General features: G+C 58.5%; 1 long non-coding RNA gene across 1 annotated transcript; it reads right to left on the bottom strand.

Annotated features, from left to right (window-relative positions):
• Positions 1-4555: 4555 nt before the first annotated feature.
• LOC135576430 (uncharacterized) lies at positions 4556-6997 on the bottom strand. The gene is made up of 2 exons (XR_010468166.1): positions 5965-6997; positions 4556-5190 (listed from the first exon to the last, which is right to left on the bottom strand). It is a non-coding gene; the product is annotated as an uncharacterized LOC135576430 (long non-coding RNA).
• Positions 6998-9393: the final 2396 nt, after the last annotated feature.

Raw genomic sequence — 9393 nt, forward strand, 5'->3', positions numbered from 1 at the left:
TCCCAGGCCCCCCCCAATCCCCATCCCGCCCCCCCATTCCGCCCCCCCTCCGCCTCCTCCCGCTCGCTGTTCGAAATCCCAAGTCTTCCTGTAAAAGGAACAGTCTGTGTGAACCATCTCATGTCCCCCCCTCCCTGCTCCTTCTGCCCACAGTCCCCCCCTTCTCCCCACCGCCCCCCCTTCCACCCGCTGCACATTGGCCTCAGCCCCAGTTTAAAGGGACCAGTGACCTCACTGGCAACAGAAAACCGTGGGAAAGAGATGGGACTGATAAAGCCTTGTGTTGTTTCAGGGAGAAAAAAAATCAACATCCAGCCCCACACACGCACACACATGTCTGCCCGGCCCCGCGCCGCGCAGCCACTTTTTGGAGACTTTATGATTCAGATGGAAACCAGCTTATTTCGAAGCGCGGTGCTGGGATTAATTAGCGGCCACGTCCGATGGTCAGAAGGGCAGCCAGAGGCATCGGGATACATTCGGCACCCCAGCGCTGTCACTGTGGTCCCACCGGGAGCTCAGCCCCCTGCCACGCTCCCACAGCCCCGGAGCATCTTCCAGCGCTCCCGGTGCTGCCGGGGCGTTTGAGACCTGCCCTGTAAAACAAACACTGACCAAAGCCCAACTTTAGGGTTTATGACACTTGAATTGCTGTTTTCTTGTCTCGTTCCATAATGCTGGAAACTTTGACCCCCGGCCGAGCATCTAGAGAGCATCTCCCTCTCCCGGGGCTTGCGGGAGGGAGGTAGGAGCGTGTTTTTCAGAGCCTTGTGCTGCTAAAATCCCCCAAGGCAGCAAAAACGTGTGCGTGTGGGAGAGAGAGACACAGGGGAGGAGAGAGAGAGCTCAAGCGGAGGTTCGCAGTACAAAAATCATGCCTTTTCTTTTGAAAAAATTAATCAGTGCTGAGATCTGGCAGCACGTGGGTTTCCCAAAGCCTTTATTTTCCTTCGCAAAGACCGTGGCGGCAATAACAACCCCGTCGGTCGCTGCTCGGGCCAGCCAAGCCACCCCAGCACCCACGTCCCGTGCGGTTGGGTGCTCCCGATCTGCCGCAGCCATCTCTGCCAGCTCAGCCGCGCTGCACCCGCCAACCCCGGCGCTCTGCAATCCCCAGCGCCTCGCAAGCAGCTCCCACGAAAGCCAAATACCAGCACACGGGGCAGGGCAAGGCACGGCCCCCGCGGCTTCTTTTTGGGACTGAACCACATCATCCTCCCTCCACAGCTATAACAACCGAGACCTGAACCAACCGCCTGCCTTGGAGGGGAAAGCTGACGTCTCTGAAGTGTTTGAAACGCCCCAAAAAAATGAGAATAAAATGTTTGCTTTAGGTTATAGCACTTTGTTTCTATAATTTTGATGTTTTGTTTTCATTTTCACTATAAGAACTAGTCAAGAAACGGAGCTGTTACTAGCTTGCATTTCAAAATGAAAAGGTACTTTGAACCAGAAGAATTAGAAATGTGTTATTTTTATAATTTCGAGACTCACTCCTCCTCCCTTTCCTAAGTGATTTCACTTGAAAATACGTACATCTCCAAACTAAACTTCCCATAAACATGTGTTTTTGAGAGATTAATTCTCTTTCCACTGATAAAACCATTTAAATGGGATCCAGAGATTGGTTATTTCAGGCTCTTACTCATATCACAATGAGCCTGAACCAAGCGGAGCCCAGACCTGCCACGGAGGAACACTTTTCTTCTCCATTAGAAAGGAATTCACTGCCCAGACTCCGTCTTTTCTGGGCCTTGTCTAAGCACCATTATCTGGGTTCAATTGAAGTGTAATTGGCAACATGTTTTTCTAGGATTACACTTCATTATGAACAGAGCGGGGCCCCGAAACCCACTTCTCCTGTAATCGGATCCGTTTTCCAGCCTGTGCTCGTTCAGCAAGCCCGGGGGGATGGCGAGGGGGTGCAGACCCCCCCGGGATGAGCTGCACCCAGGAGCAGCTGAAGATGCTGCTGAGACCCCTCGCAGATCAGTTCAGTGGAGATGACAGGGAAGGATTAAGCGGGTTTAACTGCCGGGTTTTGATAAGCATCGCCCACGTTTGGTGGGAGAGAGTGGGCAGAGCCGCCCCGCTGCAGACAAGAAGTGATGCTGGGAAAGGGGAGATGGGGTCCAAGTGCAGAAATGGGGTTTCTGCCACCCGCTTGCATCCCACCGAGCGCCTGTGCAAGCTGTTCCCACGGTGGCAAAGCCTGGCTCCAGGCTCAGAGCCACAAACGGTGGGGTACCAACCTCTGCCCAGAGCCCGTCTGCCTGTCCCCAGGGAGCTTCAGGCTTCGCCACAGCCAAACCAGGGAGTTATTAGAGGAAATCTCTCCCCAAGCCCTGAATTATCACCTCTGGCTCAATGTTCAGGACTGTTTCCCTGCCTGCACGGTCTCTAGGAACTCAGTGAGCATTGGGCTCACTGTCCCTGTCCCCAGACACCTGGGAGACCCTCGGGGGCTCCGGAGGCTGCCGAGAGCCGCCCCCCGCTCCGGCTGGCTGTGTCTCTGCGCGGTGGGAACTGTTTCTCTAGGATGGGTGTCACGAGGACCGGGCTAAGCCATCCATCACACCCAGCGCTAATTAGCTACCCTGCTTTGGAGGCCAAGGAATAAGTGAGCTGCAAAGATTGATGTCCCATCTCTGCAGCGGGAAAACCTCCCTGGGCCAGGGCTGAGGGTGGATCCTTGCCAGGGAGCTGGGATTGCCCAGGTTTGGCTGTGCCAGCCCGTTCCTGGGGGCGAAGGGCTCCAGCCCAAGGTTCCCTGGCCGGGGGGTGACAGCTTGGCCACCAAATCCCCTCCCATGCTGGGACCAGGGGCTGATCCCTCCCCTCCCTCCTGCTCAGCTCTGGGAAATGTCCCCGGAGAGCGGCCAGCTGTGAAAAGCTGCAGCAGCTGGAATGTGGGAGGGAGGGCAAACGCTTCTAGAAAGCCAGAGGCAGTGAAGAGCAGGAGGTATCTGTTACCTCCCCGTGAACTGACACCTTGGATTTAACCCCGTGCATGCCTGGAATGCCCTGTCCGCACGTCTTCAGTCAACGTCACCTCCTAACCTCAGGTCCCACCACTGGCTGCCAGATCCACAGCTGTAATTTCAAAAGCAGAGGCCTCGCAGGGATGCTGGACGGGATTCCTGGCTGCAGCGCTGCGGACGGGCTGGCTTGTTATGTGGCTGAGCAGAGGGATTCATCACAGACAGGAGAATCACGCAGGGCTTTCGGGAGGTGATTTGGGATGAAAGCGTATAGGTACAAATACGATAGCACCTCTGTGTTTTGTCAGATCTGGAGCGTGGCCAGCAGAGGATTGTTTGCCGTGGCTCCGCTCCAAGCCAGAGGCACTACAATTGTTAACTCCCCCCCACTTCCCCGGCCCACGCAATTCAGAGCCGGCCCAGGCGCTGCCAGGGGCAGTCCAGGGGAGGGAAAAATCCCAACATTTTCCCACAAACCTGCAGACTCACCCTTCCCCAGGCAGGGACAGGGCAGATCCTGCATCTGCTTGGGGGCCCGGCTGAAACTCGGCGCTGTGTCCTCACGTCTATTGCCCCACGGCGGCCCGCAATGCCGCTCGGTTTGGGCAGCCCTGCAAACCACCACGAGCTGGGACACCATGGAGATGCTGCTCTCCCCACTCTCCCTTCTGGCCTGTGAGACGGCGCTTGTCCCCCGGGAACGCCGGGGGTGAGGCGGTTCTGTCACCGCGTCCCCAGGTCAGCCAGGGACAGGGTTGCCTTCCAGCTCCCGAATCAGCAGTGCATCCCGACAGTTAGCGCCAGACGACGCCAGCATTTCAGTCCTGACTGCCCTTGATATGCCTCAGTGTCCCCACCCATCGTGATGCTAATGCACCGGGCACTCATTTGCAGAGAAGCATAATTAATATTGCACCAGCCCTGCTGACAGCCGGGGTTACTGGCTCCTCTGGGAGCCCAAACCGAGGTCAGAAACTCACTGTGGGTGGGCACAGCTCTGTTCCTCTCTTATGTTTGGGACCTGGAGAGGGTGACGGGGACAAGGTGACCCGCTGTGGTACGTGGCCTTACGGCTGCTCTTGTGCTAAGGCAATGAGAGCGGCTGGGATGGGAAAACCCATAGCTGGTGAAGCAAGGCGCTGGCCTTGCCCCGGGGCCAGTCCCCAGGGCTGCGGGGAACACAAAGCCTTTGTTTGCCACTTGGCCTGCACTAGGAGCTCAGCCCCAAAACCCCAACCCTTCAAAAGGCCCGTTCTCCCCTCCCCTTCCCCCAGCGATGCTAATGTGCCAGGCCTCTTCTCATGAACCCTGGGAGAGATGGGGCTGGGAGACAGTTTCACTACTTGCTAAACGTGTGTTTAGCGATCTTGTGAGTAGACAAGAACAAATACAAACAAGCCGGGCTGGAGAGCCCCTGCCCCTCCGCCCTGCCTGGAACGCACCAGCCCCAAAGCCTTTCTTCTCTAACCACTTCAAACTTTCATTTCTTCTGAAGCCACAACAAGGCACACTTTGTAAAGCAAATGAGTAAACAGCAACTTTCAGCTTAAAAGGAAAACAAGGGGGAGGGCCTGTTTTTAATTACTGGATTTTAAAAAGGGCTTTATTCGTTTAATTGCTTTCTGTTGTAAAATGTTCTTCTGCGCACAGCCCTGGTTCTAGCTGCGTCGCTGCTGGCCAGATGGCATTGCAGAGGTAATGACAGCAGTTGCGTTCACTGCTTGGGCACACAAGTGCCTTTGACGCTCACAGACATCCCCCCCGAGCCCTCCCAGCCTCATGGAAATGACACGAGGCACCATGTTCTGCTCAGACATGACCGGTGGTTTGGCACATCCAACTCACGTCACTTCCAAAGGGCCGGAGGAAGAGCAATCGGCACGCACGGAAGAGCCTCTGCAGCATTTCAAGTCGAGTTCCCAAAAGGGCTAATTGCTGTTGATTGTCTTGGCTGCGGCGTGTTACCTTCTTAATCTGGGGTAATAACCCATGTTCGTGCGAGGTGCTGAGCTCAGCTCGGCCCTACCCGGCGGGGTGTCCGTCTTCTCCAACGGGGGAGAGTGACAGCGCTGCAAAGTCTGGCACGGCAGCCGGCGTGCGTGTCGGCATGTGAACGTACGCGCCTGCATGCGGCTCGGTGCAGCAATGCGAAACGGATTCCAACTGTATCCCTGATGATCGCAACCAGCTTGGAAGATACCCTGAGCCCCTGCGGAGACAGAGGGATTAAAAATAGAGAGCCAGCTAAGAGGTGCACAAAGGGACCTTTACAAAAAACGCCACCAGCGCCGAGCTGTGAAGTTGTCGCTGTGCTGGGGACAGATGGCACGGGGAAGGGACGGGGAGAGGAGGCAGCAGGAGACTTTTTTCCAATTGGATCGGCCTCAGGAGGGGATGAGTGAGGAAAGAAATTGGAGCAGGAATGGCCTTGGGTTCCCGGGGAGCTGCCATGGAGCCCCCAAAAGCCCCGGGCCCCTCACCACGGGGGTTTCCACAGGGCCCCGGTGAGCGGGTGGCTCCGAGTCAGTGCAGGGGAAGATGGAAGCAGCCTCATCACCAGACACAGAGCTCACAGGAGTGCACACTCTCCCCCATCGCCAGCCTACAAAACACCACGAGGGAGTGCGCATGTGTGTGGGAAATAGGGACAAGGAGGGTTCCGAGCCTTGTTCCGTAGGGTTGGGATCATCCCCTGCCCCTCCACACACCATTGGCATCTGCTGGCTCGGTCAAGACGAGCTTTGGGCACAGAGGAGGTGACGTGCACATCCAAAGGGCTCCCAAAGCCACCAACCCTCAGCTGGGGTGAAGCCGCTGTGCTGCCGTTCCCTCCAGCACCACAACCTCGCGGCTTTCCCTCCTTACCCGGCTGCTCCCCATGAGAGTCCCCCCAAACCACACGACCACTTTGAGCAGCCAACCCCTTTCCCAAAAAATGAACCCAGGAGCAAACACGGACAGGAGGGGAAGCATCCAGCCTTACCGAGGGGCTCTGGGAGCGGCGCTGTGAGCCGTGCCGGAGCCCGCGGTGCCACGGCAGCAGGCCCTTTCCTGCCGAAAGGAGCTTTTCCTGCGCCCGCCGCGGCGGGTGGGACCGTTGCTGCCAGCAGCCAGCAGCTGGTGATGAATGCTCACTTTCTCTAATTGAATAGCAGGAAGTTAAATCTTGTTTCTTTGCCTTTCGGGCTGTCAGCTGGAACAATCGCCCACCTGTGGCACCACCCCGGGGGATATAAATAAGGAACAAAACACAGTGCTGCGGGTGGAATGGACTGTGTTCCCAGCAGATCTCCTCAATGCTGGATGCCATGTTGTGTGAGAGGTGTCTGTGCTGCAGGTGACGGGAGCGATGGCGCAGGGGCACGCGTGGGGCACGGCCATGGACGTGCGTGCTCGAGCAAACGGGCGCTCCAAGGAGCGGCGAGCGCATGTGCACGGGCTCGTGCGAGCGTGCACAGCTGTGCAAACGCTCTTGGGTGACACATACCGCCGTGGGATTGAGTGCCAGGTGCTTTGCGGCAGCTGGGGTGCCCGGTGCTCCCGTCCCACGAGCCGGGTTTGTGCTGCGGCTGCATCTCCAGCACAGGCAGGGACGGAGGGAAGCGTATACTGGTGGTCGCTCCGTGTGCTCGCTCTCCTGTTCCACCAAGCCAGACAGGCTGCAAAGCCCAGAGCTGCTTCCCAGACCCGTGTCATCCCTCCCCGCCACCCAACGTGCTTCCCCGCCACCCCTGCCACCCACACCGGCAGCTCGCAGCCGGCCCAGCGCTCGCGTTGGGATGCTCCCACGGCGGCGGCCGTCACAGCTGGGCTGGATATGATGGCTACGCACAGCTGGAAGGAGCCCAGGACAAGGAACCTGCGGCGAGCCGCACGGACCCTCCGTGCACAGCAGGGACGGGGGGAAAGCGCGTCTGGGAGGGCGGTGGGAGACACCGACACACACAGGCCAGCATTGTTGCCGCGAGAGGAAATTATTAATTTGCTGGGAATAAAGTCGGCAGCGAGTCAAAAAACCATCCTCCCGAAGCGCAGGAGAAAAACATCCCGCCCTCCCCCTCACGCCCTCCCTGCGAGCGGCCCTGTCGCCTTTGTGCGGGGAGACGGGCCCGACACAAGGGCGTCTGTCTGGGCACCACGTCCCCACGCCGGGATGAAACGCGGCCCGGGCTTCGCCCAGACGCCAACAGCCCTCGCTCCCCCCGTGGGACTCGGGGCGCCCTGACCCGGCGCGGGGGGGCGGCGGCCGTGGCCCCCTCCAGACGGCCCTTTGTCAGTCTCTGTGGTAACAGCCGCGGCACAAATGCCGCTTCCCTGTTTGTTTTCCCCTTGCCTCCATGGCGGGGGCGGCCGCGGCCTCCCTCCCTGAGCGGGAGCCGGGGTATTCAGGGCTCAGCAGCCTGAATGAAGCCAGATCCCTGGACACATTCCTGTGGCTTGCTTTTTTTTCTTTCCTTCCCTTTTTCTCTTTATTCCCCCCGCCTCCCCTTCTCCCTCGCTTGGCACAAGCTGAAGGATTCAAAAGGAAGCCAGGCTTGGCAGACACGGGGGGAGGAGGGAGTGGGGAGATGAAAGACGGCCTCTCTCCAGCTTTCTCTTCCAGTTCCCACACTCAGCCCGGCGCGAAAAGCTCCTAATGATTCCCAGCCGCACCTGGAGGAGGCCGCCCGGCCGCCGAGGAAGCGGGGGCTTGTTTATACAGCCCGCGGAAAGTCCCCCAGCGCCCCGGCCATGGCGTGCGGGGTGGCCCCACAGCCCCCAGCCTGGTCACCATGGGTGACAAGGTGCCCGAGATGGCCACCCTGTATTAGCGCCTCAGATGGCTGACATGGCACGGTGCCCAAGATGGTCACCCTGCTGTGACACCTGAGATGGCAGCCCTGCCTCGGCACCCAAGATGGCGGCCCCACCTCAGCGCCACGTTGCCCATGATGGTGGCCCCATCTCAGCACCACATTGCCCAAGATGCCAGCCCCACCTCAGCACCACATTGCCCAAGATGCCAGCCCCAGCTCAGCATCATGTTGCCCAGGATGGTGGCCCCATCTCAGTGTCGCGCTGCCCAAGATGGCGGCCCCACCTCTGCGCCACATTGCCCATGATGGTGGCCCCATCTCAGCACCACGCTAGCACCCGTGGCCACGGTGCCCCATGCCGGAGCTGGCGCTAAGGAAAACCCCTCCATTCCCAGCTTGGCAGGCTTCAAGCCTCAGGGAGCAAGGGGTGGCACCGCAGAAGGTGGCAATGCCACTTGGAGCACGTTGGCTCATGAAGGATGCCTGTGGGGGGGACAACTGCCACCGTGGCACCTCCCATGGCACAGCCCTTCACTCCCTCTCGTGGCACCTGCTCAGCAACACAACTGTCCCCGTCCCTGTCCCCACCGCCGTGGTGGTGACAAGGACGCAGCCGCAACACGAGTGTGGGCTGGTTCCAGCTGCGGGGCTGCTCGTGGGTACCACCAAGTAAAACTCGAAAATCCAGAGCCAATCCCTGGCTCTGCGTCCCCTTTTTGCCTCAGAGACAGGGGATAATCACACAGTTTGCCCTGAGAGAAGACAAGCGAAAGTCCCATGCCATGCACAGGACTGCTGGATGCTATATACCCCGAGGATTTTATTTGTATATTCTTTTTATACACTAATGCCTATCTCCCTTCAAGTCATTCAGTCAGAAAATCTGGCAGCAGTTGTGCCAAGCTCTGAGCAGCGTGGGGCTGGCGATCCCCCCCTGACGGGCACAGCTGTATTTGCCTGGCACCTGCAGCCATCCTCGCCATCCTCACAGTCCTCGCCACCCTCCTCTCCCTCCTCCCCGGTGGGATTTCACGCACAGTCCCGTCCAGCACAGCACTGCCAGCAAAGCTTTGAAGTGCAGCCCTGGAAACGAAGCTTTTGCTGCAGAAATGGAAAAACACCAGGACAGAGAGATCTCCACCTCCATCACTCACCGGTCTGGGCAGAACTCGGAAAATGAAGCCGTTTTTAAAAGCCAGATCTCCAGGTGGGAAACGGAGCATACTTGCTCCACAATTACAAGATATTTTTGCCCTCTTACGTTTTCCTCCAGCCCAGTAACCAAAGGGTTATTTCCACCAGCGTGGCCAATGCACAGAGCTATTCCCACGGTTGCCTCAAGGACCAACATCAAGCTGTGGAAACCACTGGTTCCCAGGCAGAGCCGGACAAGCCCCGGTTCTGGGGAGGGGGAGAAGGAAGAAGAGGATTGGAAGGTGGATCTACCCCACCGACTCTTCCTGGAGAGCGGCCAGGCCTCAAACAGAAACCGTCTGGTGCATCTTCCAAGGAGCTGGCCCAGGCATGGAGTTGACTTTTGGCAGAGGGAGACGGCGGCTTCCTCCGTCAGCGGGGCGATGAGCAGCTCCACACACGCTCGTTGAGTCACCGCGTCG

The sequence above is a fragment of the Columba livia genome, chromosome 26 (assembly GCF_036013475.1).
Source record: "Columba livia isolate bColLiv1 breed racing homer chromosome 26, bColLiv1.pat.W.v2, whole genome shotgun sequence".
In the NCBI taxonomy this organism is placed as follows: domain Eukaryota; kingdom Metazoa; phylum Chordata; class Aves; order Columbiformes; family Columbidae; genus Columba; species Columba livia.